Here is a 25,535-nt window from a genome sequence, read left to right as displayed (position 1 = left end):
ACTGCGCAATTGTCAGTTAAAGTTGCACAGTGCCGAATCGCAAAAAGTGGCCTGGACGTAAGACAGCAAAATCCTCCGGTGGTAAAGTGGTTAAATTGCTGTAATTCTCTCTATATTGAGTAGCCCCTATAATCTGATAAGTAGACAAGATTAATTATGCAGAGTGGGCGGAGCTTCAGGGAAGTGGGTGTGGTAAGTAATTGATAGCTGTGCTGCAAAGTGTCCCTGGAAATTTTTCTTAAATGTTGGCAACTATGAGTGCTGTGAATACTTTCCGGATGCATTGTATGTGTGGGCGGCTCCATTGTTATCAGTGCTAAGTGATGATTACACATACACAGTACTATGACTCAGTGTGTTACATGTTGGTTTCATTTTCCCAGCTCCAGCCACCGGATAGTTGCTGCCATGTAGGAATGGAAGTGAACAGAGGAGAGCAATCTATAAAGGGTGAGTGTCACTGTGGGGTCTTTCTATGGTTACCTGGGCTTTCTAGTTTTTAGGATTTGACATTTTGTCCCTAAATGTCAGCACTGAGCACTTGTATTATGAAAGCTGTATCTTTGTGCAGGTTACATTCAGTTTGTTAATGCTTCCTGGGCCTTAAAGAGGTTGTAAACCGAATTTTTTTATGTTTTTTTTCTTTCACCCTGAAAGAGAAACACATAATGAGCTAGTATGCATTGCATACTAGCTCATTATGAAATACTTACCTTACAACGAGCACCCGCCGTGCCACCCGCTTACCTCTATGATGGGCGACATGCACGTCTTCTGGGATCGCGGCATCCGGCCATCTGATTGGCCGGAGCCGCGGTGATGTCACTCCCGCGCACACGCGGGAGCCGACGGTCACGGCACGGGGCTCTGAAGGAACGGCACCAGCGGCCGTTCCTTCAGAGCGCATGCGCCAGTGATGTCACTGGCTGCATGAAAGCTAAATATCTCCTAAATGGTGCATGTTTAGGAGATATTTACAGTACCCATAGGTAAGTCTTATCATAGGATCACCTATAGGTACAAGTTACAGAGGAGGGTTTACTTCCTCTTTAAAGTAGGTTTCTAACGTAACCACTTCTGGACCAGAAGGTTTTCCCCCTTAACCACTTAGGCCCCGGAAGATTTTACCCCCTTCCTGACCAGGCCCTATTTTGCGATTCGGCACTGCGTGACTTTAACGGACAATTGCGCGGTCGTGCGACGCTGTACCTAAACGAATTTGGCATCCTTTTTTTCCCACAAACAGAGCTTTCTTTTGGTGGTATTTGATCACCTGTGCAATTTTTTGATCATGCGCTATAAACAAAAAAAAGAGCGACAATTTTGCAAAAATAACAATATTTTTCACATTTTTTATATGAAATTCCCCCCAAAAAAATGTAAAAATCTAAATTTTTTAACATTTGCGGCCAATTTGTTTTATGCTACATATGCTTGGTAAAAAAAATTGCAAAAAGCGTATTTTGATTGGTTTGCGCAAAAGTTATTGCGTTTACTAACTAAGGGAAAGATTTTTGTCATTTTTATTCTTTTTTTTTTTTAACGAATAATGGCGGCCATCTGCAATTTTTTTTTTTGCGGTTTGCCACATTGCGGCGGACAGATCGGACCCTTGACTGACATTTTTGACACTTTTGGGGGTACCAGTGACATTACTACAGTAATCCGTGCTATACATATGCACTGTTACTGTAAAAATGACACTGGCAGGGAAGGGGTTAACTTTATTGGAGAGGGAGGGGTTAAGTGTGTCCCTAGGGGCGTGTTTCTTACTGTGATTGGATGTTGCTTTGTGTGTAACAGCACAGATCAACGGTCCTACATAGCAGGACCGAGTGATCAGTGATTTTACACAGGTGAGAATGACAGGCGGCTTTGTTTACATTAGCCGCCTGCCTTTCTCCCTCTCTACCCGACGATCGCGAGTGACCGGCGGACATCGGGTCCGCCGGTCACACGCGCCGGCTTCTTCGGGTACGAGCGGGGACGGGAGCGCGCCTCCGGCGGCGCGCGCTCGCCCCCTATTCGCTCCCAGGCTAGTGACGTACCGGTACGTCACTTTGCCTGGGAGGGGCTGACCGCCGCCGTATATAGTCGGGCGGCGGTCGGCAAGTGGTTAATGACCAGGCCATTTTTTGTGATTCGGCACTGCGTTATTTTAACGTAAAATTGCACAGTCGTGCAACGCTGTACCGAAACAAAATTGATGTCTTTTTGTCCCCACAAAAAGAGTTTTCTGATCAGTTTTTGATCACCTCTGCAAATTTTTATTTTTTGTGCTACAAACAAAAAAAGAGCGACATTTCTGAAAAAAAAAAAAAAAAAAAACATTATATTTTTCACTTTCTGCTATATAACATTCCCAAAAAAAAAAATGTAAAATCTAAATTTTCTCATCCTTTTAGGCCAATTTGTTTTCTGCTACATATTTTTGGTAAAAAAAAAAAAAAAAAAATCGCAATAAACGTATTTTGATTGGTTTGCGCAAAAGTTATTGTGTCTACAAACTAGGGGAAAGATTTATGTCATTTTTATTTTTTTTTTTTTTACTAGTAATAGCGGCGATCTGCAATTTTTCGCGGGGCTGCGACATTGCGGCTGACAGATCGGATCCCTAACTGACATTTTTGACACTTTTGGGGGGACCAGTGACATTACTACAGTAATCAGTGCTAAGAATATGCACTGTTACTGTAATGACACTGGCAGGGAAAGGGTTAACCTAGGGGTGATCAAAGGGTTAAGTGTGAGCCTTGTGGAGTGTTTACTAACTGTATGGGGGTGGGGCTTGTAAAATGATCATAGAGACCTGTGATCCTATATAGAAGGATCACAGACGCTCTGTGATCATTCCAGAGAGAAGATTGGTCAGCTGTGTTTACAACAGCTGACCATTCTTCTCTCTTAGTGGGGAGCGATCGCGGGTGCCCTGCAGCAATTGCGGCTGCCAGCCTCGTGCCCCGCATCCCCTCGCCCCCCCCTCCAGCACCACGCGCGCAACCGACGTAGGGCTAAGTGGGTTCGCGCAGGAGAGGCTGCCTACCACAGTAAATCTGCGGCGGGCGGTCTTAATGTGGTTAAGCCTCGTACACACTATAAGACAATCGGGCGAACGTTTTCCTCCGAGGAACTCTCATACGGTTTTCGTATAGTGTGTACACAATTTTCTACAGCCAATTCTGATTTTTCGTCCAGAAATTCCCAAAGGGATAAACTCCAAAATTTTTATAGTACGGAACAAAACAAACGATTTTCGTTTAATGTGTACCGTTTTTGTACAATTTTCGTGTAATTTTGTACAATTTAACCCTGTAAAGCAAACATCGCTATACTTACCCATTTTGCAGCCGATCCGTTGCGGTCCCAGCATCAACTGCCAGCGGCGGCTTCAGTGTGGAGGCGGGTGCAGGAGAGGAAGCCGCCAATGGAAGCCCCATAGTGACTTCTATGGGTGACGTCACTTCCCAACTGTTTCACAGCCGTTGTTGGTCCTCTCCTGCACACAGCATCAGCTGCTGGAGGCCGGACCGGATCGGGTGCAGAATAGGAAAGCACAGCGATTTTTGCTTTACAGGGTTAGATAGATTAGGTTTAGAATATGGCACAGAGCAGATTTAGCCTTAGTTAGGTTTTGCCTGGACTTACACTTTAAAAGGGTTATATTTGTAAAGCAGGGAGTCTGACAATCACTGCAGTTGAATCTTCCTTTGGGATGAATTAGAGCGGAGACTGCAAGCCAGGCCTTCTTGTCCAACATCCGTTCCTGACCTCACAAATGCGCTTCTGGAAGAATGGTCAAACATTCGCATAGACACTCCCCTTCAGGCAGGCGTCCCAATACATTTGGTAATCTAGTGTACAGTATCTCACAAAAGTAATTACACCCCTCACCTTTTTGTAACTTTTTTATTCTATCTTTCCATGTGACAACACTGAAGAAATGAGACTTTGCTACAATGTAAAGTAGTGAGTGTACAGCTTGTATAACAGTGTAAATTTGCTGTCCCCTCAAAATAACTCAACACACAGCCATTAATGTCTAAACCACTGGCAACAAAAGTGAGTACACCCCTAAGTGAAAATGTCCACATTGGGCCCAAAGTGTCAATATTTTGTGTGGCCACCATTATTTTCCAGCACTGCCTTAACCCTCCTGGGCATGGAGTTCACCAGAGCTTCACAGGTTGCCACTGGAGTTCTCTTCCACTCCTCCATGATGACATCACAGAGCTGGTGGACGTTAGAGACCTTGCTCTCCTCTACCTTCAATTTGAGGATGACCCACAGATGCTCAATAGGGTTTAGGTCTGGAGACATGCTTGACCAGTCCATCACCTTTACCCTCAGCTTCTTTAGCAAGGCAGTGGTCATCTTGGAGGTGTGTTTGGGGTCGTTCTCATGTTGGAAATCTTCTCTGTGGCCCAGTCTCCCAAGGGAAGGGGTCATGCTCTGCTTCAGTATGTCACAGTACATGTTGGCATTCATGGTTCCCTCAATGAACTGTAGCTCCCCAGTGCTGGCAGCACTCATGCAGCCCCAGACCATGACACTCCCACCACCATGCTTGACTGTAGGCAAGACACACTTGTCTTTGTACTCCTCACCTGGTTGCCGCCACACACGCTTGACACCATCTGAACCAAATAAGTTTATCTTGGTCTCATCAGACCACAGGACATGGTTCCAGTAATTCATGTCCTTAGTCTGCTTGTCTTCAGCAAACTGTTTGCGGGCTTTCTTGTCCTGGAAAGTAGAGTTCGAACTTCCGATAAAATATTTTGGAGCTCAGAGCGATGAAGCTTTGCCTGAGCCACTGGACAAGTCATCTGCAAGATTGTCCGGTCCGGATTTAATTGGACAATGCCATGGCCGTGGCTAACATCAATCATCATGGGGGCACCAAGAGTGTCTTGGCGGCTCAGGAGGTGACCGAGATCCTGGATTGGGTGGAAAAGTTTGTTCCAGCCCTCTTTGCTGCACACATCCCAGTTGTGGAGAACTGGCAGGCAGATTACCTGAGTTGTCAGGTGTTGGATCAGGGGGAGTGGTCCCTACACCCGGAGGTGTTTTTCATCTTCTGTGTGTCCGGTGGGGGACACCTGACGCCGACCTGTTTGCTTCTCGACTCAACAAGAAGGTTCAGAGGTTCGTAGCCAGGTCTCGGAATCCTCTGGTCGACGCCACAGATGCATTGATGGCTCCTTGGAGCTAGTCTCGGCTGATTTATGCATTCCCTCTTGGTACGCAGACCTGATAGGGTTGGTCGCCGATGCTCCCTGGAAACTTCCTCTCAAGGAAGATCTGCTGGATCTTCCATCCTGCTTTATAGGCGTGGCTGTTGAAAGCTAGGTATTAAAGGATAGAGGTCTTTCTGATTCAGTGATTCCTACACTACTGAAGGCCAGGAAGTCTACTTCCCGGAAGATCTATCATTGTATGTTAAAATTGTACATTTCATGGTGCGAATCTATGAAGGTGCACCCTCACTTGTTCTTGGTGGCTAGAATTTTGACTTTTCTTCGAAAACGTGTTGGCTTTGGTCACTATCAAAGGGCAAGTGTCGGCTCTGGCTGTGTTTTTCCAATGCCCTTTAGCTACGCATGCCCTGATTCAAACTTTTATTCAGGGGGTTCGCCATATGGTTCCCCTGAAATGATCCCCGCTACCTCCGTGGGATCTGAATTTGGTATTATCTGTTCTTCAAAAATCTCCCTTTGAGAACATTAGGGAGATTCCTCTGCTTGCCTTGTCTCAGAAGGTTGCCTTTTTGGTGGCTATTACTTCTGCCCGCTGAGTATCTGAATTGGCGGCGTTGTCCTGCCACTCACCTTATCTGGTGGTCCACAGAGATAAAGTGGCTCTCCGACCTAATCAGTCGTTTCTTCCTAAGGTGGTTTCTGATTTTCATTTGAATTAAGTCATTGTGCTGCCTTTACTTTGTCCTAAGCCCAAGCATTCCAAGGAAATGGCATTGCATTCTTTGGATATGGTGCGGGCAATTAGAGTTTACCTGGAGGCTAGTGAGTCGTTCAGGAAATCAGATGCTCTATTTGTCCTTACAGAAGGATCTCCTAAAGGATTGGCTGCATCTGCTGCAGCCATATCCAGATGGATCAGACAGATGGTAGTTCAGGCTTATTTGCTGAAGGGTCAGGTTCCTCCTTTCCCGGTGAAGGCGCATTCTACGAGAGCGCTGAGTGCCTCTTGGCCTTTTTCGCCATCATGCGTCAGTGATGCAAGTTTGCAAAGTGTCAACTTGGTCGTCTGTGCATACGATCACAAAATTCTACAAAGTTGATGTGTTGACATCTTCGAATGCCTCCTTTGGCCGCAAAGTTTTGCAGGCTGCTGTTTAAAGAGAATCTTTTTTTTTTCTCTTTTGAGGATGTATGATTTTTTCTTCAAGATGAGCTCCAGTTGTTCCTGGTTGGCTAGGTTTAGCCTTTGGGGAATTACGTCTTCTTTGCTTTGTCTTTCCACCCCTCATGATTATACTGCTTTGGGACATCCCAATGGTCTAATGAAGATGGAGCTGCGTCTGTCGATGAACGAAAGAGAAAAATGTTTTTTTTGTAAGAACTTACCATAAAATCCTTTTCTCTGAAGTTAATCAACAGACGCAGCCCCCTCCCCTCTACTTCTGATTGAATGGGGTTTTTTTGTCTTCTAAACACAGCTTGCAACGAAACTGGCTGCTGTAGAAGAGTGTGTGGGGTTATGCCTGCATGGACAGCCCCCATAGGCGTGGTAACACTTTTTTTCCTGCCTAGTGCCTATTCCTGATAGGAGGAGCAAAACCCAATGGTCTAAAGAAGATGGAGCTGCGTCTGTCGATTGAACTTCAGAGAAAAGGATTTTACGGTAAGTTCTTACAAATATCCAGTTTTTTCACTTTCTGCTATATAACATTTCCGATAAAAAAAAATGTAAAAATCTAATTTTTTCACCATTTTAGACCAATTTGTATTCAGCTACATATTTCTGGTCCAAAAAATCCCAATAAGCGTATTTTGATTGATTTGCGCAAAAATTATCACGTCTACAAACCAGGGGAAAGATGTATGTAATTTTTTTTTTTTTTTTTACTAGTAATGGCAGGGATCAGCGATCTTCTTTTTTTTTTTTTAGCATTCCGCGACATTGCGGCGGACAGATCAGACCCCTAACTGACATTTTTGACACTTTTGGGGGGGAACAGTGACATTACTACAGTAATCAGTGCTAAAAATATGCACTGTTACTATACTAATGACACTGGCAGGGAAGGGGTTAACCGCGGGGCGATGAAAGGGTTAAATGTATGCCTAGGGGGTGCTTTCTAACTGTGAGGGGGTGGGCTTGTGAAATCAATACAGAGACCTGTGTTTCTAAATAAGAGGAACACAGGAGCTCTGTATTCATTCCTGAGAGAACAACAGTCTGCTGTGTTTAGAACTGCAGACCGCTATTCTCTCTCTCCACGGGGAGCGATTGCGGGTGCCTGGCGGCAATCGCGGCCGCCAGCCCCATGAATCCAGCTTTCCTGCGAATGGGGGTACGCGCACCCCGAAGATTGCTCCCGGGAACCGGCGTACAGGTATGGCCATTTACAAAAACCTGCCGTTGTATATCGATGGTGGCTGGTCGGCAAGTGGTTAAAGAAGTTGTATGCAAGCTGTGATGAAGTTGAGCTGGCATATCGGGTTCAAAGTCGCAGCAGTGTGAACTAGGGCTGATTTAGCTAAATGTATTCCATGTGCATCATAACTGAAAGGTGTGCAAAGTCCTGCAGTTTGTTTTCTTGGAAAGTAGACAAAGCCTGAATAGTGAAGTCATCGCCTGCTAGTATGGTGCAGAATGGGACCCTTGTCCTTGTGGAAGCAGTGATCTCTCTCCAGAGATTCGGCACACCCCCTGCTGAGTCTAAGCTAAACCGCTCCAATCAGCAGGTAGCTTAAGAGGAACTCCACTCCATCAATGTTCTCATCCCGCCTCTCATCTTCTGGGCTGCCATCTTCCAACAGGCACACCTGTTCTGGTGCCATCAGTCTGTAAGGGCATATCCCCTTACTTTGGGGCTCTTTCACACGGGCGTTCCGTATGTCCGTATATCACCCCATCCGTTTGCGGGTGATATACGGACATAATGCATGTCAATGGGATTGCGGATGTCAGTGGATGACACCGCTGACGTGACATCCGATTTGTGTCCTTTCAGTTCTGTTCCGTTTTTTGGAACGGAACAGAACCCTCTTTTTCCCCTGTTAAAAAAACGGAACGGATGCAAAATCGGATGTCAGCGGTGTAATCCGCTGACATCCGCAATCCCCATAGACATACATTATGTCTGTATATCATCCGCAAATGGATGGGATGATATGCGGACATAGGGAGCGGATGACACAAGTGTCATCCGTGTCCGTGAGAAAAAAAAAAGTGCCGCAGCGGAAGAAGAATACGGAGCTGCCGTTTGAAAGAGCCCTTGGAGAGATTTCCTCTTACTACTGTGTCTCTGAGACGAGAAGTGAAGGGAAATCTCCCTGATAGCACACAAGCCAAAAAACTATTTAATGCATCCTGTTTGCTAAAAGTATTTCCAATTTTTATTTCTGCAGGAACAGCCTTTAAAGCCGATGATAACATTTGAACATAAAGAAGCTAGTGGACTGTAAAGGTTTAATAAACCTCCAGGGTCACGGTACAGGAAAATAATCAGCCTGGAGTCTGGAATCCACCACTACATGTAAGTACACATGTCATTCATTCCTTCAGTTCCAAATAATACTGAAGAGTCATCATGGGGTTGATTTACTAAAACTGGAGAGTGCAAAATCTGGTGCAGCTGTGCATGGTAGCCAATCCGCTTCTAAGGCACCTTACAGACGGACTTTCCGATCAGGTCCGCCTGTCAGTTTTTCAGGCGGACCTGATCGGATGCTCCATTCACCTCTATGGGGCATCCGCTGACACCCACTGCTTTCCGATCCGATCCTGTCTGTGAAAGGATTGGATGGGATTGGATGAAAACGGACAGGCGGTCCATTTTCATCCGATCTCCCATAGAGGAGATTGGGGATCTCACAGCTCCGTCTCTGCACACAGAGCGGAGACGGAGCTGTCATCCGCCTGCTAAGCGGGGATCGGCGGATCGATCCCCGCTGAGCAAAACGGAGTCCCCTGGGCGCAAAGCCCATGTGAAAGAACCCTAACTGCAGCTTCTTCAATTAAAGCAGAGTTCCACTCAAAGGTGGAAATTCCGCTTTAGGTGGTCCCGACACCATGTGGCATGTCATTTTTCTGGGGGGTAACTAGTTTTGACAGGTTTTCGCTCCCACTTCTGCGGCTCGGGCTGAAGTTCTCCTCTTCCACCTCCCTCCCTGCAATCTTCTGGGACACGTAACAAGTCTAAAAAGATTGCCAGGCCAGTCACGACGTGCAGCGCGACTCGCGCATTCACAGTGTGCACCCGGCTGTGAGGCCGCAAGCTGTCACAGCCAGGTGCCCACAGTAGTGATGCCGGCGCCACGCGGAGAAGACGAAGAGAACCGAGGCTCCCCCCGGCCGCATCGCTGTGTTTATTAAAAATCAGCAGCTACACTTTTTGTAGCTGCTGACTTTTAATAAACACAAAAGCCAGCGGAACTCCGCTTTAACCACTTAAGCCCCGGAAGATTTTACCCCCTTCCTGACCAAAGGGGTATTTTGCGATTCGGCACTGCGTGACTTTAACGGACAATTGCGCGGTCGTGCGACGCTGTATCTAAACGAATTTGGCGTCCTTTTTTTCCCACAAACAGAGCTTTCTTTTGGTGGTATTTGATGACCTGTGCGATTTTTTGATCATGCGCTATAAACAAAAAAAGAGCGTAAATTTTGCAAAAATAGCAATATTTTTCACATTTTTTTATATGAAATTCCCCCCCAAAAAAATGTAAAAATCTAAATTTTTTAACATTTTCGGCCAATTTGTTTTATGCTACCTATGTTTGGTAAAAAAAATCGCTAAAAGCGTATTTTGATTGGTTTGCGCAAAAGTTATCGCGTTTACTAACAAAGGGAAAGATTTTTGTCATTTTTGTTGTTTTTTTTTTAACGCATAATGGCGGCGATCTGCGATTTTTATTTTTTGCGGTACTGCGACATTGGGGCGGACAGATCGGACCCTTGACTGACATTTTTGACACTTTTGGGGTTACCAGTGACATTTCTACAGTAATCAGTGCTATACATATGCACTGTTACTGTAAAAATACACTGGCAGTGAAGGGGTTAACTTTTTTTGAAAGGGCGGGGCTATGTGTGTCCCTAGGGGCGTGCTTTCTACTGTGATTGGCTGTGGCTACTAGTGTATGAACAGTGATCAACGGTTCTACATAGTAGAACCGTATGATCATCTGTCATACACAGGGGAGAATGACAGGCAGCTTGTTTACACAAGCTGCCTGCTTTTCTTCCTCTCCCCCGACGATCGCCGAGTGACCGGCGGACATCGGGTCCGCCGGTCACACGCGCGGGGGGGTGCGTGACCGCGCGGGAGCTCCCTAAACCCTCACAAGCGAGCGACGTAGCCCTACGTCACTTTGCCTGTGAGGGGCTGACTGCCGACGTAGATCGGCGTTAGGCAGTCGGCAAGTGGTTAAGCTTTGACAAATAAGCTGGAAGCTGATTGGTTTCTGTGCAGAGCTGCATCAAATTTTGCACTCTCCAGTTTTAGTAAATCAACCCCCGTGTGTTCTTGGAGCGATGAATGTGTCATAAATAAGGCAAATAAAGAAAGATGCTGATGTTACCAGTCTGACATCTGCTTTATGGGATTGGCAGGCAGGATGCTTTCCTTTAGTAAAACCATTTTTAATAAATTAAATTAAATAAATAACATAACATATACCCCATTCCTTATTTATTATTACTGTAAAATTTTTTTTTTTTTTTTATCTAAAAAAGAATAGACCACACAATATTGGCTTGGACATAAAAAGGCCGCGGCTTGTTTTATTATTAGCTTTACATAAATAAATACTTTGAACTGTATTTACAACTTAAAAAATCGACTTACATCAACAACCCAGCCAGACGGCTCAGGTTGACAAAATATCACTATAACTTTTACCAACAACATCCACCAGACAGGCGGAAACATTCCGCCTGTCCCCACCATCCCAGCACGCGGCCAACTCAATACTAGTACCAAGATTATTGTTCAAAATGTCCAAGCCAATATCAGAAAGATGAATACCATCTTTCCAATATAGCCCCACCAGACCCCCTTCCAACTCAAAATGCCTATATGCCAAAATTCCTAGCCCCCCCAACAATTTGGACAACCCTCTATTTAAACGTTTACGCATCCGTTCGATGGGTTTAAGTCCGTGATAACGGAAAGATACCAGCCGTGGTATCACTTCCGAAAAAACCAAACGCAACCTAGGAAAAAGGGATTGAAGAAAAACTAGATCGTCCCGAATGGTGAAAAGCAAATCTAAAGTTTTAACCCGCCCAATGTCGTTTCCGCCTAGGTGTATTACTAAAATCTCAGGAGGGGGGGCCGATCGTGTAAGCTTTAACACTTTTGGAACAAGCTCCGCCCACACCATACCACGTTTGCCAAACCAAAATACTTGAAACTTGCTCCTGTCCAAACCTAAGTTCTCGGAGTAGACTCTTTTCCTTGCTCGTTGATACGCCCAGTGAACATAGGAATGGCCCAGGATCCAAACTGTAATCTTGCTCCCTGAAATTAAATAAAAGCGTTAGGGCGTACATAAGATTTATAGCAATCAGAAGCCCATCTACCAATCCTTTTCACCGATTCCACACCCAGGCCCAACCTGACGGCCTCCGTTGCAGCCCCGATGCGGAAAGAGTGAGATGTTATTTTCGACTCGCTTAAATTTAAACTTTTTAGGCACATGCGCAAAACCGCCGAAAACTGGTAACGGGAAAGGGGCTTACCTGAAAGGTGAATGAATAAAATGTCGCTAATATTGGGTCTCAGCAAAACGAAATCCTTTAAAAGAGAAACCGGGCAAATGGAAGAATTTCTAAACTCATAAAGCGTTATTTGCTTGCCGACTCCCATTTGGTCTGTTTTGGAGTGAGCCAAAAAAATAACGACACGATTTGGATGAAAAGAAATATCTTGAATTCTTAATCCTGTAAAACCTAACTTTCTATCTGAAATCAATTCCGAGATCCTGAGCGCCGCGAAAAACATCACGACGAAAGCAGTTCTAAATAACGTCGCCTCATAACTGGAAAAACAAACCTTATCGAGGGCTGCACAAAGGTCGTATAGTAATTCTAAAGAAATTGGTTTCCTGTCATCGACTTTAAAATGAGATTTCTTGTAGCCCTTCACCGCCTGCCTTATAGAAAAATAAGAAAAGCAAGCTGGTCTGTTGAGAAGCTTATTAAAAAAGGATATTCCTGCCAATATCTTGTGTACGTGTGACCAAGAAAATTCGTTTTTAAAGAGTGAATTCAAAAAGGACAGGAGCAAAAATTCGGAGAAAGCATCAGATGGTACATCAGAGGATTGAAGATGCTGTAGCCACAGCAACCAAGCCGATCGATATCCGGCGAGCGTTGAAGGGGCTAGAGATAATTCAATATTTTCAAAGACCCTGTCTAGATTAGCTCCCATAGGTGTACCGGGCAGGAGTGTCCAACCAAATCTGCCGTCGGAAGCAGATGAAAGAAACGCTGCATCTGAAAACGGGACAGACAGTCTGCCAAGTTGTTATCTTTACCCGGTACAAAAGATGCTTTTAACCAAATGTTAAATTTCAAACATTGTGCTACTAAATATCTCAACATTATGGTAACAGGTGGCGATTTTGAAGACAGGCAATTTATTGCGAACAACACGCCCTTGTTGTCTGTTCTTACCATAATTCTTCTGTTCCGAAAATACTGGCCCCATAATTCTAGGGCCACTATAATCGGAAACAGTTCCAGCAGAACAACGTTGCGAGTAAGACCTCGACTTTTCCATCTGGGGCACCATGGTGCGGCGCACCAATGATCGCGCCAGATGGCGGCAAAACCTTTAGACCCGGCCGAGTCCGTAAAGAGCAAAAAATCTTTGTCAACAATAAAAGGTTCTTGCCAAACAGTTGAGCCATTGAAAAATAATAAAAATTGTATCCACACTAAAAAGTCCTCCTTCATCTCACCCGAAATTCTCACGTGAGACGAAGGAGACTTCAGACCAGAGGTTGCTGCATAAATTCGTCTGGAGAAAATTTTACCAACCGGTATCACCCTGGAGGCAAACGCTAACAGCCCCAACAGGGACTGCAGCTCTTTGAGACAAACCTTTTTTCTTCTGACCATCTGCAATAATGCAACTCGGAGTTTCTCGACCTTTTCCTCCGGCAATCTGAACTCCATCCTGTCAGCGTCGATAGTGATACCTAAAAACACTAGGCAATTGCAAGGAAGAAAAGTTTTTTCAGGGGCAAGTGGAACCCCAAAATGGTTGCAAACTTGTAAAAAAGTGTCCAATAAAATTTTACAGGTGTTAGAGGAAGGAGGTCCCATAAAAAGGAAATCGTCTAGATAGTGTACTATGAGGTGCGACCCTGATACCTGACTTACCACCCATTCAAGGAAAGTGGAGAAACTCTCGAAATAAAAGCAAGACAATGCACAACCCATTGGGAGGCACTTATCAAAATAAAAATAATCTTGAAAGTGGAAACCCAATGAGTTGAAACTGTCAGGGTGAATGGGCAGTAAGCGACAGGCGGATTTGATATCCGCCTTAGCTAAAAGAGCCCCCTTTCCTGCAAACCTGAGTCTCTCCAAGGCGTCCTCAAAAGTAGAGTATTGAACCGACGCCAAATCACCACTAATCTCATCATTAAGTGAGTCATCTTTAGGGTAAGATAGATGGTGGATCAACCTATACGAATTTGGTTCCTTCTTTTGAACTATGCCTAATGGAGAGACCCTAAAATCCAGGAAAGGAGGCTCAGCAAAAGGACCCGCAAACCTTCCTTCCTTCAATTCTGCCGCAATTTTATCGGCCACAATGCTTTGCAGGCCCATCACTGACTTTAGGTTCCTATGAATGGTACAACCCTTGCCCTTAAAGGAAGGTAAAATAAATCCCAACGCAAATCCCTCAATTAACAGATCCGCTTTCTCCCGATCTGGGTAGCTGAGCAGCCAGGGGAGCATTTCTGGCAATCTCACTGGGGAGTTGGCCTTTTTGAACGCCTGGTTGCTGTGCAGTTGACATTCGTTTAAAACATTTAAAAACGGAATGCGGCCCGGCGCAAAACGCACATTCGTGCTTAAACTTGCAAGAGCCGGGCCATTTGCATTGTGCTTCGTTGAAGTTGAAGCAAAGGCCTTTTTTAAAAGACTGCAAACTTGACTGTTGTGGGGTAACTGTTGGCTTAGGGGGAAAGGACCGCTGAGGAACAAAAAGGTCCAACCACAGACCCACGTCCTTAACTCCCCATTTTAAGGACGGCTGTACTGACAATTTTTGCCGGAACGCTACGTCGTAGCTGAACCAAGCAAAGCCTCCAAAGTTTTTGTAAGCCTCTAATACTATTTCCATGTGCTGAAATAAACCTAAACTTCTAGTAGGAAACCTTTCACAAAGCACGCTGGAAAAGATTAAAAAAGCTTGCAACCAATTATTAAATGACTTTGTAACTGGTCTTTTCCTTTCTTCTTCCTCCTTTTTGTTAGATACGAAATCCTTAGCTGATGGCAACAAGGATAACAGATCAATATAGGCACCTTGCCAGATCTTCTCTTTCATTGCTTCAGAAAGGTGGAAACCGAGTGGGGAAATTTCACAAGTCAGAGGCTCCCTTAAACAGACTTCTGGTAAGTTTTGACTCTGAGCCAGGTCAAAAGATGAAGCCGGCTGACTTACTGCACTTTCCCCACTAGGTGGCGCTAACCATACCGCACTAGCATTACTAGGCACCTCCTGATTACTTTTAAAATGCTCTGTAAAATTCCTAAATTCAGATAGTAGTTGGGACATCAGAGATGTCATAGACACAGGGGGAGCAGACTCACCCGCGGTAGGCGGAGCCGACGCTCTTGCCTGGGATGAAGGTCCATCTTCGCTGCTGGCAGAAGGGGGGGCCCCCCCCGGAGTAGCAGGCACCGTTCTGTCTTTGGACGCCCTGCGCCCAGGGGTCCGCTGCTTCCTGGATGTCCCGGCCGATGCCGGTGGGTTCTGGCGCTGTCCTCGACTTCCGTGTGGGGAACTCCTTCTTGACGGACCGGCGACGTCCCTTCCGGTCGGCGGTGAGTAGCTCTTCCGGGGCAATCTCCGTCTCTTTGAAGGCCCCGCTTCCGCTCCGTAAATGGCTGACGATGCACTACTGCGCATGCTCGCGGTTCCGGACGCCATTCTCCCGACCTCCTCCGTGCGCGATGCATCCTCCGCTGCCTGCTCTTCCACCAGAGCTCCGCTGCCACTGGCGATGGGAGCGTAGCTGACGGCCGATGCTGAAGCAGTCGAGGCAGGTTGCGCTGAAGATAAGGGTAGCTCCAAACAGCGGCGGATCCATTCTTCACTGCCCTGTTCGCCGGCCTTCTCCAGAAGCTTCCTCACTAGGCTCATGGTGAAAAGGTAGGAGCGCAGGAACACCTCAGTTGGATCCTGACAGGGTGAAGTGACCCGGAGTCCCGCGGCCGCCTCTTAAATAGCCCACCTGAGAACCAGTTTGAGCTGGAGCGGCTGTGTAAGCTTGAAGCATACAAGCGGGAAACACAGCCCCCTGCTCAGATCTGCCTAGTGATAGCCCCCCATTGGTGGGAGAGCTGAATCCCAGCTAAACTTTGCCCAGATACTGCCCGTAGAGCGGGAAAAACCAAACTAAGCTTTGACCTGAGGTCAAAAGTTCACTTACTGACTGACTAAGAGAAAACCAATAGCTGTATATTGATTATTACTCCCCTGCCGCCATCCCATAAAGAAAGGGGGCTATAAAAGCACCCCTTATCTTTTTATTCTCTAAGAATCACCAGATGACTAAAAATGGAACCTAGTTTGGTAGAGGCCAACAGATCAATTTTTATGCTCTATTTGTAGATTTCCCTTTTGGAATTTCTTATTTTTTACAGTTCAGTTATTATTGTAGTAATACTTATTGTTTTTTTTTTCTTGCCATCTAAAAATATGCATGAATGGATGTTCACTGAATGACAGAGATTAAACTTGCCAGAAGATACCTTTAAAGTGATTGTAAAAATTTAGGTTTGGTCTTTTTTTGTTTTTTGTTTAACCACTTGCTTCAAAATTCCATACCTGTACGTCATTCTGCTTCAAGTGGCTGTACCGGAGTGATGCCTGCAGCTGCTTTTGAGCTGTTGGTTGGCTGTCTTGTGATGACAACCGATGCGGCTAAGCAGCCACTCAATTGTTATCACAAGCAGCAGGAGGGGATGTCCCCCCCCCCCCCCCTCCTGTCACCTTTTGCTGCTCCTCCCAGGCTCTCTTGTCCCACTGTGAGACCCAAGCAACCAGCTGGCACGTCCGTCAGCTGGCCAGAGACCCAAACAAAGCCGGAATTGGCGTTGATTGGATCTAGTAACCCAGAAGTGACATTATAACGTCACTTCCGGGTTTTCTGGAGACTTAAAAGCGCCAGATTTTAAAAAAAATTTCAGTATTCAAAACAGCCAAACTTGGCATTTTAAATGCTTTTACAATAAGTGCAAAGGAGGGGTTTGGGTTTCCTTTAGACCCCAGATCCCTCCAAAAAAATGCCTTACACGTGATTATGGCTGCCACAAGTGATGTTTAAATTCCTTGTGACAGCAATAAAAGTGATCAACAAAAAATATTTAAAGGGACAGTGTAAAAATTAAAATAATAAATAGGTAAAAAAACAGCGCCCCATCGCTCTGTGCTCACGCGCAGAAGCGAACGCATGTGTAAGTCGCACCCACAAATGTAAACAGCGTTCAAAACCTGACATGTGAGGTATCGCTGTGATCGTTGGAGAGAGAGCAATAATTCTAGCACTAGATCTCCTCTGTAACTCTAAACTGGTAACCGTTAAACATTTTTTAAAGCGTCGCCTATGAAGAAACCGTAGGTACCGTGGTTTGTCGCCATTCCATGAGTGTGCCCAATTTAAAAGCATGACATGTTGGGTATCTATTTACTCAGCGTAACATCATCTTTCACATTATACAAAAAAAATTGGGCTAACTTAACTGTTTTTTTTTATTCATGAAAGTGTATTTCTTCCAAAAAAATTGTGTTTTAAAGACTGCTGCGCAAATACAGTATGACATAAAATATTGCAAAGACTGCCATTTCATTTTCTAGGGCAGTGATGGCAAACCTTAGCACCCCAGATGTTTTGGAACTACATTTCCCATGATGCTCATGCACTATGTAGTGTAGCTGAGCATAATGGGAAATGTAGTTCCAAAACATCTGGGGTGCCAAGGTTCGCCATCACTGCTCTAGGGTCTCTGCTAAAAAAATATGTATAATGTTTGGGGGTTCTAAGTAATTTTCTAGCCAAACATACTGATTTTATCTTGTAAGCAACCAGTGTCAAAAAAAGGCTTAGTCTTTAAGTGGTTAAATAACAAACATGTTATACTTACCTGCTCTGTGCAATAATAATGCACAGTGGCCCCAAACCTCCAATTCTTGGGTCCCCCGCTGGAGCTCTAGGCTCCTCCCCCTTCTCAGAGCACAACCATAGGAAGCCGTTTCTATAGACACACAACATGGCTCGGTCCTGCTTCCATCCCTACCTCATAACAGGATTTGATTAACAGCAGCAGAAGTCAATGGTGAGGAGATAGAAATCAGCACTGCTGCACTGGGGCACAGCACTGGATCGAGCTAGGACTCGGGTAAGCATTTATTGAGATGTGGGGATGAGAGAGGACCCCATATGTTCTAGATTAGTGATAGCGAATCTTGGCACCCCAGATGTTTTAGAAATCTCCTCTGTGATTTTTGGTGAAATACTCCCAATATGAACACGTCGAAAGGGATGCAGGCCCAGCAGCTTTCCTCATTAGAGCCCTGCAGGTGCTGGAGCTGATTGATAATTATGAAACCACTTCCATTAGACTAATTTTCCTACATGGACACAGAGAAACACACAGGGATTTCTTCAGAATAACAAAAGGTTGGAATCTGCAACAAAGGTTGTTAAAAATCCCTGCAATGTACAGAGATCACCCAGAGGGAAATGTTTCTTTCTCAACAAAAGTTGAGTTACGCCTTAAAAGTGTTCATATAATAAAGTAGTACTCTGCCACCCCCCCCCCCCCCATGCTATTTTTCCCCCCTCTTCCCTGTAATACTGAATTTTCTTCAAAACCTACAGTATCTCACAAAAGTGAGTACACCCCTCACATTTTTGTAAATATTTTATTCTATCTTTTTATGTGACAACCCTGAAGAAATGACACTTTGCTACAATGTAAAGTAGTGAGTGTACAGCTTGTATAACAGTGTAAATTTGCTGTCCCCTCAAAATAACTCAACACACAGCCATTAATGTCTAAACCGCTGGCAACAAAAGTGAGTACACCCCTAAGTGAAAATGTCCAAATTGGGCCCAAGGTGTAAATATTTTGTGTGGCCACCATTATTTTCCAGCACTGCCTTAACCCTCTTGGGCATGGAGTTCACCAGAGCTTCACAGGTTGCCACTGGAGTCCTCTTCCACTGATGACATCACAGAGCTGGGGGTAATACCCTCTCTCTTCCTGCATAGGATGTCAGTTTTAATCTGCCTAGTCAGGACTACCGAGTCTTTTCGCAAGTCTGACTCGCTCTTTGTGCTCATGGATGGCCCGAAGAAAGGGCTGCCTGCATCTGCTGCGACTATTTCCAGATGGATCAGACAGACAGTGGTGCAGGCTTATTCCATTAATCGTCAGGTTCCACCTTTCCCTGTCAAGGCGCACTCTACTCAGGCGCTTAGTGCTTCCTGGGCCTTTCGCCATCAGGCGTCAGTGCTTCAGGTGTGCAAGGCGGCGACCTGGTCGTCTGTTCACACCTTTACCAAATTTTATAAGGTGGATGTGATGGCATGTGCGGATGCCTCCTTTGGCCGCAAGGTTTTGCAGGCTGCGGTTTAGGGAGGCCCCTTGGCCTTCCTTGAGGATGTTTTTTTCTGTTTGATATCAGGTGGACCTCATCTGGTTTTTCTGATGTGTCCTGTGTTGCCTGGTTGGCCATGTTGGTCTTGGGGACTGTTTTTTCTTTGTTCTGCTTTTCGCACCCCTCATTTTTGTACTGCTTTGGGATGTGCCTACTGATATGCATCAGAGAACTGCGTCCGTCAATGAACAATAGAGAAAACTCGATTTTTGACTTACCATAAAATCCTTTTCTCTTAGGTTTATTGACGGACGCAGTACCCGCCCCTCTAATTTCTTGAGTGAGTTGGTGTGCTTTTCTCTGTCACTGCTTTGATACAAAACTGACATCCTATGCAGGAAGAGAGATGGTATCACCCCCAGGGACTGCCTATAGACGTAGCCAGAAATTCTTTCTGCCTAGTGTGCTACTCCTGTAGGGGGCGGTATTACCCTACTGATATGCATCAAAGGACTGCATCCGTCAATGAACCTAAGAGAAAAGGATTTTACGGTAAGTCAAATTTCCAGTTTTTTTCAACATTTTAGGCCAATTTGTATTTTGCTACATATTTTTGGTAAAACAAAATCTCTAAGTGTATATACCTATCTGATATTTTTGACACTTTTGGGGGGGACCAATGACATTACTACAGTAATCACAAATGCCGCTCGCTGGATATTTTCTTTTTTCCCCACCATTCTATGTAAACTCGAGAGATGGTTGTGAGTGAAAATCCCATTAGATCAATGGTTTTTGAAATGCTCAGACCAGCCCGTCTGGCACCAACAATCATGCCACGTTCAAAGTCACCTAAATCCTCTTTCTTCCCCATTCTGATGCTCAATTTGAACTTCAGCAAAACGTCTTCACCACGTCTAGATGCCATGTAGCTGCCATGTGATTGGCTGATTAGCAATTTGTGTTACCAAGCAATTGAACAGGTGTTCCTAATAAAGTGGCTGGTGTGTGTGTGTGTGTGTATATATATATATATATATATATTGATAGGTTATTGATTCATTTGTAATTGGAACGAAGCAAAGAGAAGCTGTTGCTTATAGCAACCAATCGGTTTCAGTTTATTGTTTATGTCCTAAAACAGGTTACAGTCAAATCCCCTCCCCTTCCTCCTCCTACTTTCACTTTCCAGATCACTACATCACTTCATGTGAGGTTTTCATTTCGATTTGAACAAATTGTTGCATTTTCTGTCTCTTCTTTCCTATCCTGGGATGTTTTTCCAGCTGTTTTTGCCATTTGCTGTTTAGCTCGATGAAGGTTCCTGTATATCAGTAAGTACCTACTAAGCATGTATTGGTAATATTTGGAGTATATTGGAGTGAGCCAGCAATACAGTATCTGACAAATGTGAGTACTCCCCTCACATTTTTGTAAATATTTTATTATCTTTTCATGTGACAACACTGAAGAAATGACACTTTGCTACAATGTAAAGTAGTGAGTGTGCAGCTTGTATAACAGTGTACATTTTCTGTCCCCTCAAAATAACTCAACACAGCCATTAATGTCTACACCGCTGGCAACAAAAGTGAGTACACCCCTAAAATGTCCAAATTGGGCCAAATGTGTCAATATTTTGTGTGGCCGCCATTATTTTTCAGCAGTGCCTTAACCCTCCTTGTAATGGAGTTCACCAGAGCTTCACAGGTTGCCACTGGAGTCCTCTTCCACTCCTCCATGATGACATCACAGAGCTGGTGGATGTTAGAGACATTGCGCTCCTCCACCTTCCATTTGAGGATGCCCCACAGATGCTCAATAGGGTTTAGGTCTGGAGACATGCTTGGCCAGTCCATCACCTTTACCCTCAGCTTCTTTAGCAAGGCAGTGGTCATCTTGGAGGTGTGTTTGGGGTCGTTATCATGTTGGAATACTGCCCTGCGTCCCAGTCTCTGAAGGGAGGGGGATCATGATCTCCTTCAGTATGTCACAGTACATGTTGGCATTCATGGTTCCCTCAATGAACTGTAGCTCCCCAGTGACGGCAGCACTCATGCAGCCCCAGACCATGACACTCCCACCACCATACTTGACTGTAGGCAAGACACACTTGTCTTTGTACTCCTCACCTGGTTGCCGCCACACACGCTTGACACAATCTGAACCAAATAAGTTTATCTTGGTTTAATCAGACCACAGGACATGGTTCCAGTAACCTATGTCCTTAGTCTGCTTGTCTTAAGCAAACTGTTTGCAGGCTTTCTTGTGCATCATCTTTAGAAGAGGCTTTCTTCTGGGACGACAGTCATGCAGACCAATTTGATGCAGTGTGCGGCGTATGGTCTGAGCAATGACAGACTGACCCCCCCACCCCCTTCAACCTCTGCAGCAATGCTGGCAGCACTCATATGTCTATTTCTTAAAGACAATCCCTGGATATGACGCTGAGCACATGCACTCAACCTCTTTGGTCGACCATTGCGAGGCCTTTTCTGAGTTGAACCTGTCCTGTTAAACTACTGTATGGTCTTGGCCACCATGCTGCTGCTCAGTTTCAGGGTCTTGGCAATCTTCTTATAGCCTAGGCCATCTTTATGTAGAGCAACAATTCTTTTTTTCAGATCTTCAGAGAGTTCTTTGCCATAAGGTGCCATGTTGAACTTCCAGTGACCAGTATGAGAGAGTGAGAGCGATAACACCAAATTTAACACACCTCCTCCCCATTCCCACCCGAGACCATGTAACACTAACGAGTCACATGACACCGGGGAGAGAAAATGGCTAATTGGGCCGAATTTGGACATTTTCACTTAGGGGTGTACTCACTTTTGTTGCCAGCGGTTTAGACATTAATGGCTGTGTGTTGAGTTATTTTGAGGGGAAAGCAAATTTACACTGTTATACAAGCTGTACACTCACTACTTTACATTGTAGCAAAGTGTCATTTCTTCAGTGTTGTCACATGAAAAGATATAATAAAATATTTACAAAAATGTGAAGGGTGTACTCACTTTTGTGAGATACTATATATTTCTTTATTGTACATCATGGGACACAGAGCAGGTAATAATGACTATCTGGGTATATGCTACCTTTAGGTGAATGGACACTGGCAACCAACAGACAGGAAGTTCCTCCCATGTAACCCCTCCCATACAGGAAGAACCTCAATTTTTTCGCCAGTGTCTTGAAGGTGGTGGTCATGGCTGTTAAAGCTCTTCGAAATCTCAAGAAATGTCCCAGTAATTGGGCGTTCTACGGATCCATTCAAATGGCTAAGTGCTACAAGAGTGGTTCCCGAGCCTCGGCTAGAGAAGAGGGGTGTACTCACTTTTGTGAGATACTGTATATATTACTTTCTGTATTTTATACTGGCTTTATACATATTGTGTTTGCAGGGTTAAATGGTATGTAAACTGACAATGAACGTCTCCTATTTGCTCATTAGAGAGTCAATATTTGTACTTGGCAGCTCCTGTTTTGTGTCCTCTTGTTTAACATTGGTTAAGTTTTCACTGGCAGCATGACCTGGATTTCACCTGGGGCCTATTCACACATAAAGCAGAACTAAACTTTGCAAATACTTACCTCGTCTTTCTAAAGTTCAGATGTCTGCGAGGTCCCTTGCCAGTGGGGGCATCTCCTTCCCAGGTTCTAACGTGTGCCAAGGCTTCGCCTACCTTGATTGACCGGCGCAGGATGATGCAGCTCCTGCAATATATAAACAAAGGAGTGCCACTGTCCACCAGCGGCCGTTCCTTCAGAGCGCATGCGCCAGTGATGTCACTGGCTGCATGTAAGGTAAATATCTCCTAAACGGTACATGTTTAGGAGATATTTACAGTACCTATAGGTAAGCGTTGTCATAGGCTTACCTATAGGTACAAGTTACAGAGGAGGGTTTACTTCCTCTTTTAAAATCAATAAAAACTTCAGATTTGCACTCACATATAGTAGTAAGTTTCAGGCACATCATCCTCCATGGAATGACTGCTGAGCTCCTGAACATGGCATGCAGAGCTCAGCAGGGGAACATTTTAGGACTGCAGAGTGAATGTGAGGAAGCAGCTCCATGTGAGGAGCGGCCGTTAATCAGCGCAGAGCACACGGAAGTGCCGATGTAGCTGTTTGGGACAGTATGAGGGAAAAAGTCAGGCATGATGATGTAATGTAGATGTTACATAGTTAGTGAGGTTGAAAAAAGACATCAGTCCATCCAGTTCAACCCAAGATGTGTGTGTTTGCTGTTACCCGTACATTGTATACTCCTGTATGTTGTGGTCTTTAAGGTGCCCATCTAATAGTTTTTTTAAACTATCGATGCTCCCTGCTGATACCACTGCTTGTGGAAGAGAATTCCACATCCTTACCGCTCTTACAGTGAAGAACCCCCTATGTACTTTAAGGTTAAACCACCTTTCCTCTAGTTTTAGTGAGTGGCCACGCGTCTTATTGTATTCCCTTTCTCTGAAAAGTTTGTTCCTTATGCTAGGGTCGCCAGTACAGTATTTGTACATTGATATCATATCCCCCCTCAATCGTCTCTTCTCCAGAGAGAATAAGTTCAGTGCTTGTAGTCTTTCCTCATAGCTGATGTCCTCCATTCCCCTAATTATTTTTGTTGCCCTTCTCTGGACTCTTTCCAATTCCCGCACATCCTTCCTGAGGACCGGTGCCCAGAACTGGACAGCATACTCTAGATGTGGCCAGACCAGAGTCTTGTAGAGTGGGAGAATAATCTCTTTATTTCTGGAGTGAATCCCCTTTTTTATACATTATTCAGTATTCTGTTGGCTTTGTTTGAAGCAGCTTGGCATTGCATGCCACTGCCAAGCCTGTTGTCTATCAGTGTGACTACGCGTTTCAGGACATGTTCATGCCACTTTCCAAGGCCTCAGTCTGACTATTGCTGGCAGGGGCAGGCTTTTTTACGCAGGCTGGGGCTTGCTTTCTGAGGCTGGATTGGCACTATTCCTTGTGCATAGGGTAATGAATGTGAATGGGCCCATATATTTTCGCCATAAACTGCAGAAAATATATTATTGGCACTTTTCCACTGCAAGTACCGGCTCGGCTCCACTTGGCCCTGCTTGGCTCTGTTTGGTTTTCCACTGCATGGTACGGTGTTGGAACGGTTCGGTACGGTTTGCTTTTCCACTAAAGTAAAGTGGGTGGGATAACGATTCTCTGACCAATCAGTGGCTAGTAGTGACAAACAGTCAAGGCTGCATGCAAAGGATTGTGGGATATGGTACCGGTACGGCCCTCTTGGAACCACAACCGAGGTGGTACTGTTTAAGCGAGCCGTACCGTTCGGTTCCTTTTAGTGGAAAAGCGCCGCCGCAACGTACCGAACCGTTCCAACACCGCACCATGCGGTACCATGCAGTGGAAAAGCGCAAAAGCGAGCCGAGCCGTTAGGTTCCATGTAGTGGAAAAGCGCCATAGGCAAAAGGAAATATTAGGGTTTCTACTTGTAATACGTGTTAACGCAACAAATTGTATGCGTTTTACTGTAGGAAATTGGACAAGTGTGAATAGGTCATAAAGAGAACAAACTTTGCACATCTTTTGTTTTGCTGCTCCTGGAATGTAATTGGCTGATTAAAATTAAAATGAAATTGGGCTTAAAGGCCTAGTTCACCTTTACATCACCTTTCATAAAGAATTTCCAGTGTATTCCAGCTTCTCCAGTGTAATAAAAAGCTGTGTACAGCTTCACCCCAGCTCCAAAACTCCTAGAGGGGACAGCCTTTCCATTTTGAGTAGGACGGGCTGACTCTTAGATGTGCAGCCCCATAAATGCAGGAACAAGTGCTCTAACCCGTTCAAAACCTGTGCATGCGCACATCACTTTTTCACATTTTTGCAACAGAGGGAAAGTGAGCTCACTGCTCATGTTTAGGTTTGAACGAGCCAGAGCACTCAGTCCTGTGCTGATGGGGTTGTGTGCCCATAGCCAGCTGTGGGGTTCCTAGCTAGAAGTTTTTGTTGGACAAGCGGAGGGGGGGGGGGGGGGTGGCGAGGCCGCTCACAGCCTACAGGTATGCCTTGTAAATGAGGCATCTTTTTTTTTTAACCACCTGCCGCTGTATAACAGTTATACGGCAGCAGGTTGGCAGGTTCCCGCGAATCGCTGTACCAGTACAGTGGTCCGCGAGAGCGATCCTGAGGGCGCACGCCCACTCGCCAGCGGGGAAGCTGATCCACGGGGCTGACGGCCGCGATTGCCGCCGGGAATCTGCGATCGCTCCCTGTGAAGAGAGAACGGTTGTCTGCTGTTATAAACACAGCAGACCGTTGTTCTCTCAGCAATCAATACAGAGCTCCCGTGTTCCTCCTATTTAGGAGCACAGGTCTCTGTATTGATTTTACAAGCCCATCCCTCCCACAATTAGAAATCACCCCCTAGGCTCACACTTAATTCTTTGATCACCCCTGGGTTAACCCCTTCCCTGCCAGTGTCATTATTACAGTAACAGTGAATATTTTT

General features: G+C 45.2%; 1 protein-coding gene across 1 annotated transcript in view; it reads left to right on the top strand.

The window, feature by feature from the left end:
• The first annotated feature begins 366 nt into the window (after nt 1-366).
• Nucleotides 367-25,535, top strand: part of ATG9A (autophagy related 9A) — a 96,054-nt gene continuing 70,885 nt past the window's right edge. Inside the window, exons 1-2 of the mRNA XM_082262055.1 lie at nt 367-450; nt 8,595-8,722. The gene's annotated coding sequence lies outside the window, so the exon portion shown is untranslated. The remainder of the gene's footprint in view (nt 451-8,594; nt 8,723-25,535) is intronic.

Source organism: Pelophylax lessonae (genome assembly GCF_965119305.1).
Source record: "Pelophylax lessonae genome assembly, chromosome: 6".
In the NCBI taxonomy this organism is placed as follows: Eukaryota; Metazoa; Chordata; class Amphibia; order Anura; family Ranidae; genus Pelophylax; species Pelophylax lessonae.
Note: the sequence above shows the minus strand (reverse complement) of the source record. Positions and strands in the feature narration are given on the sequence as shown.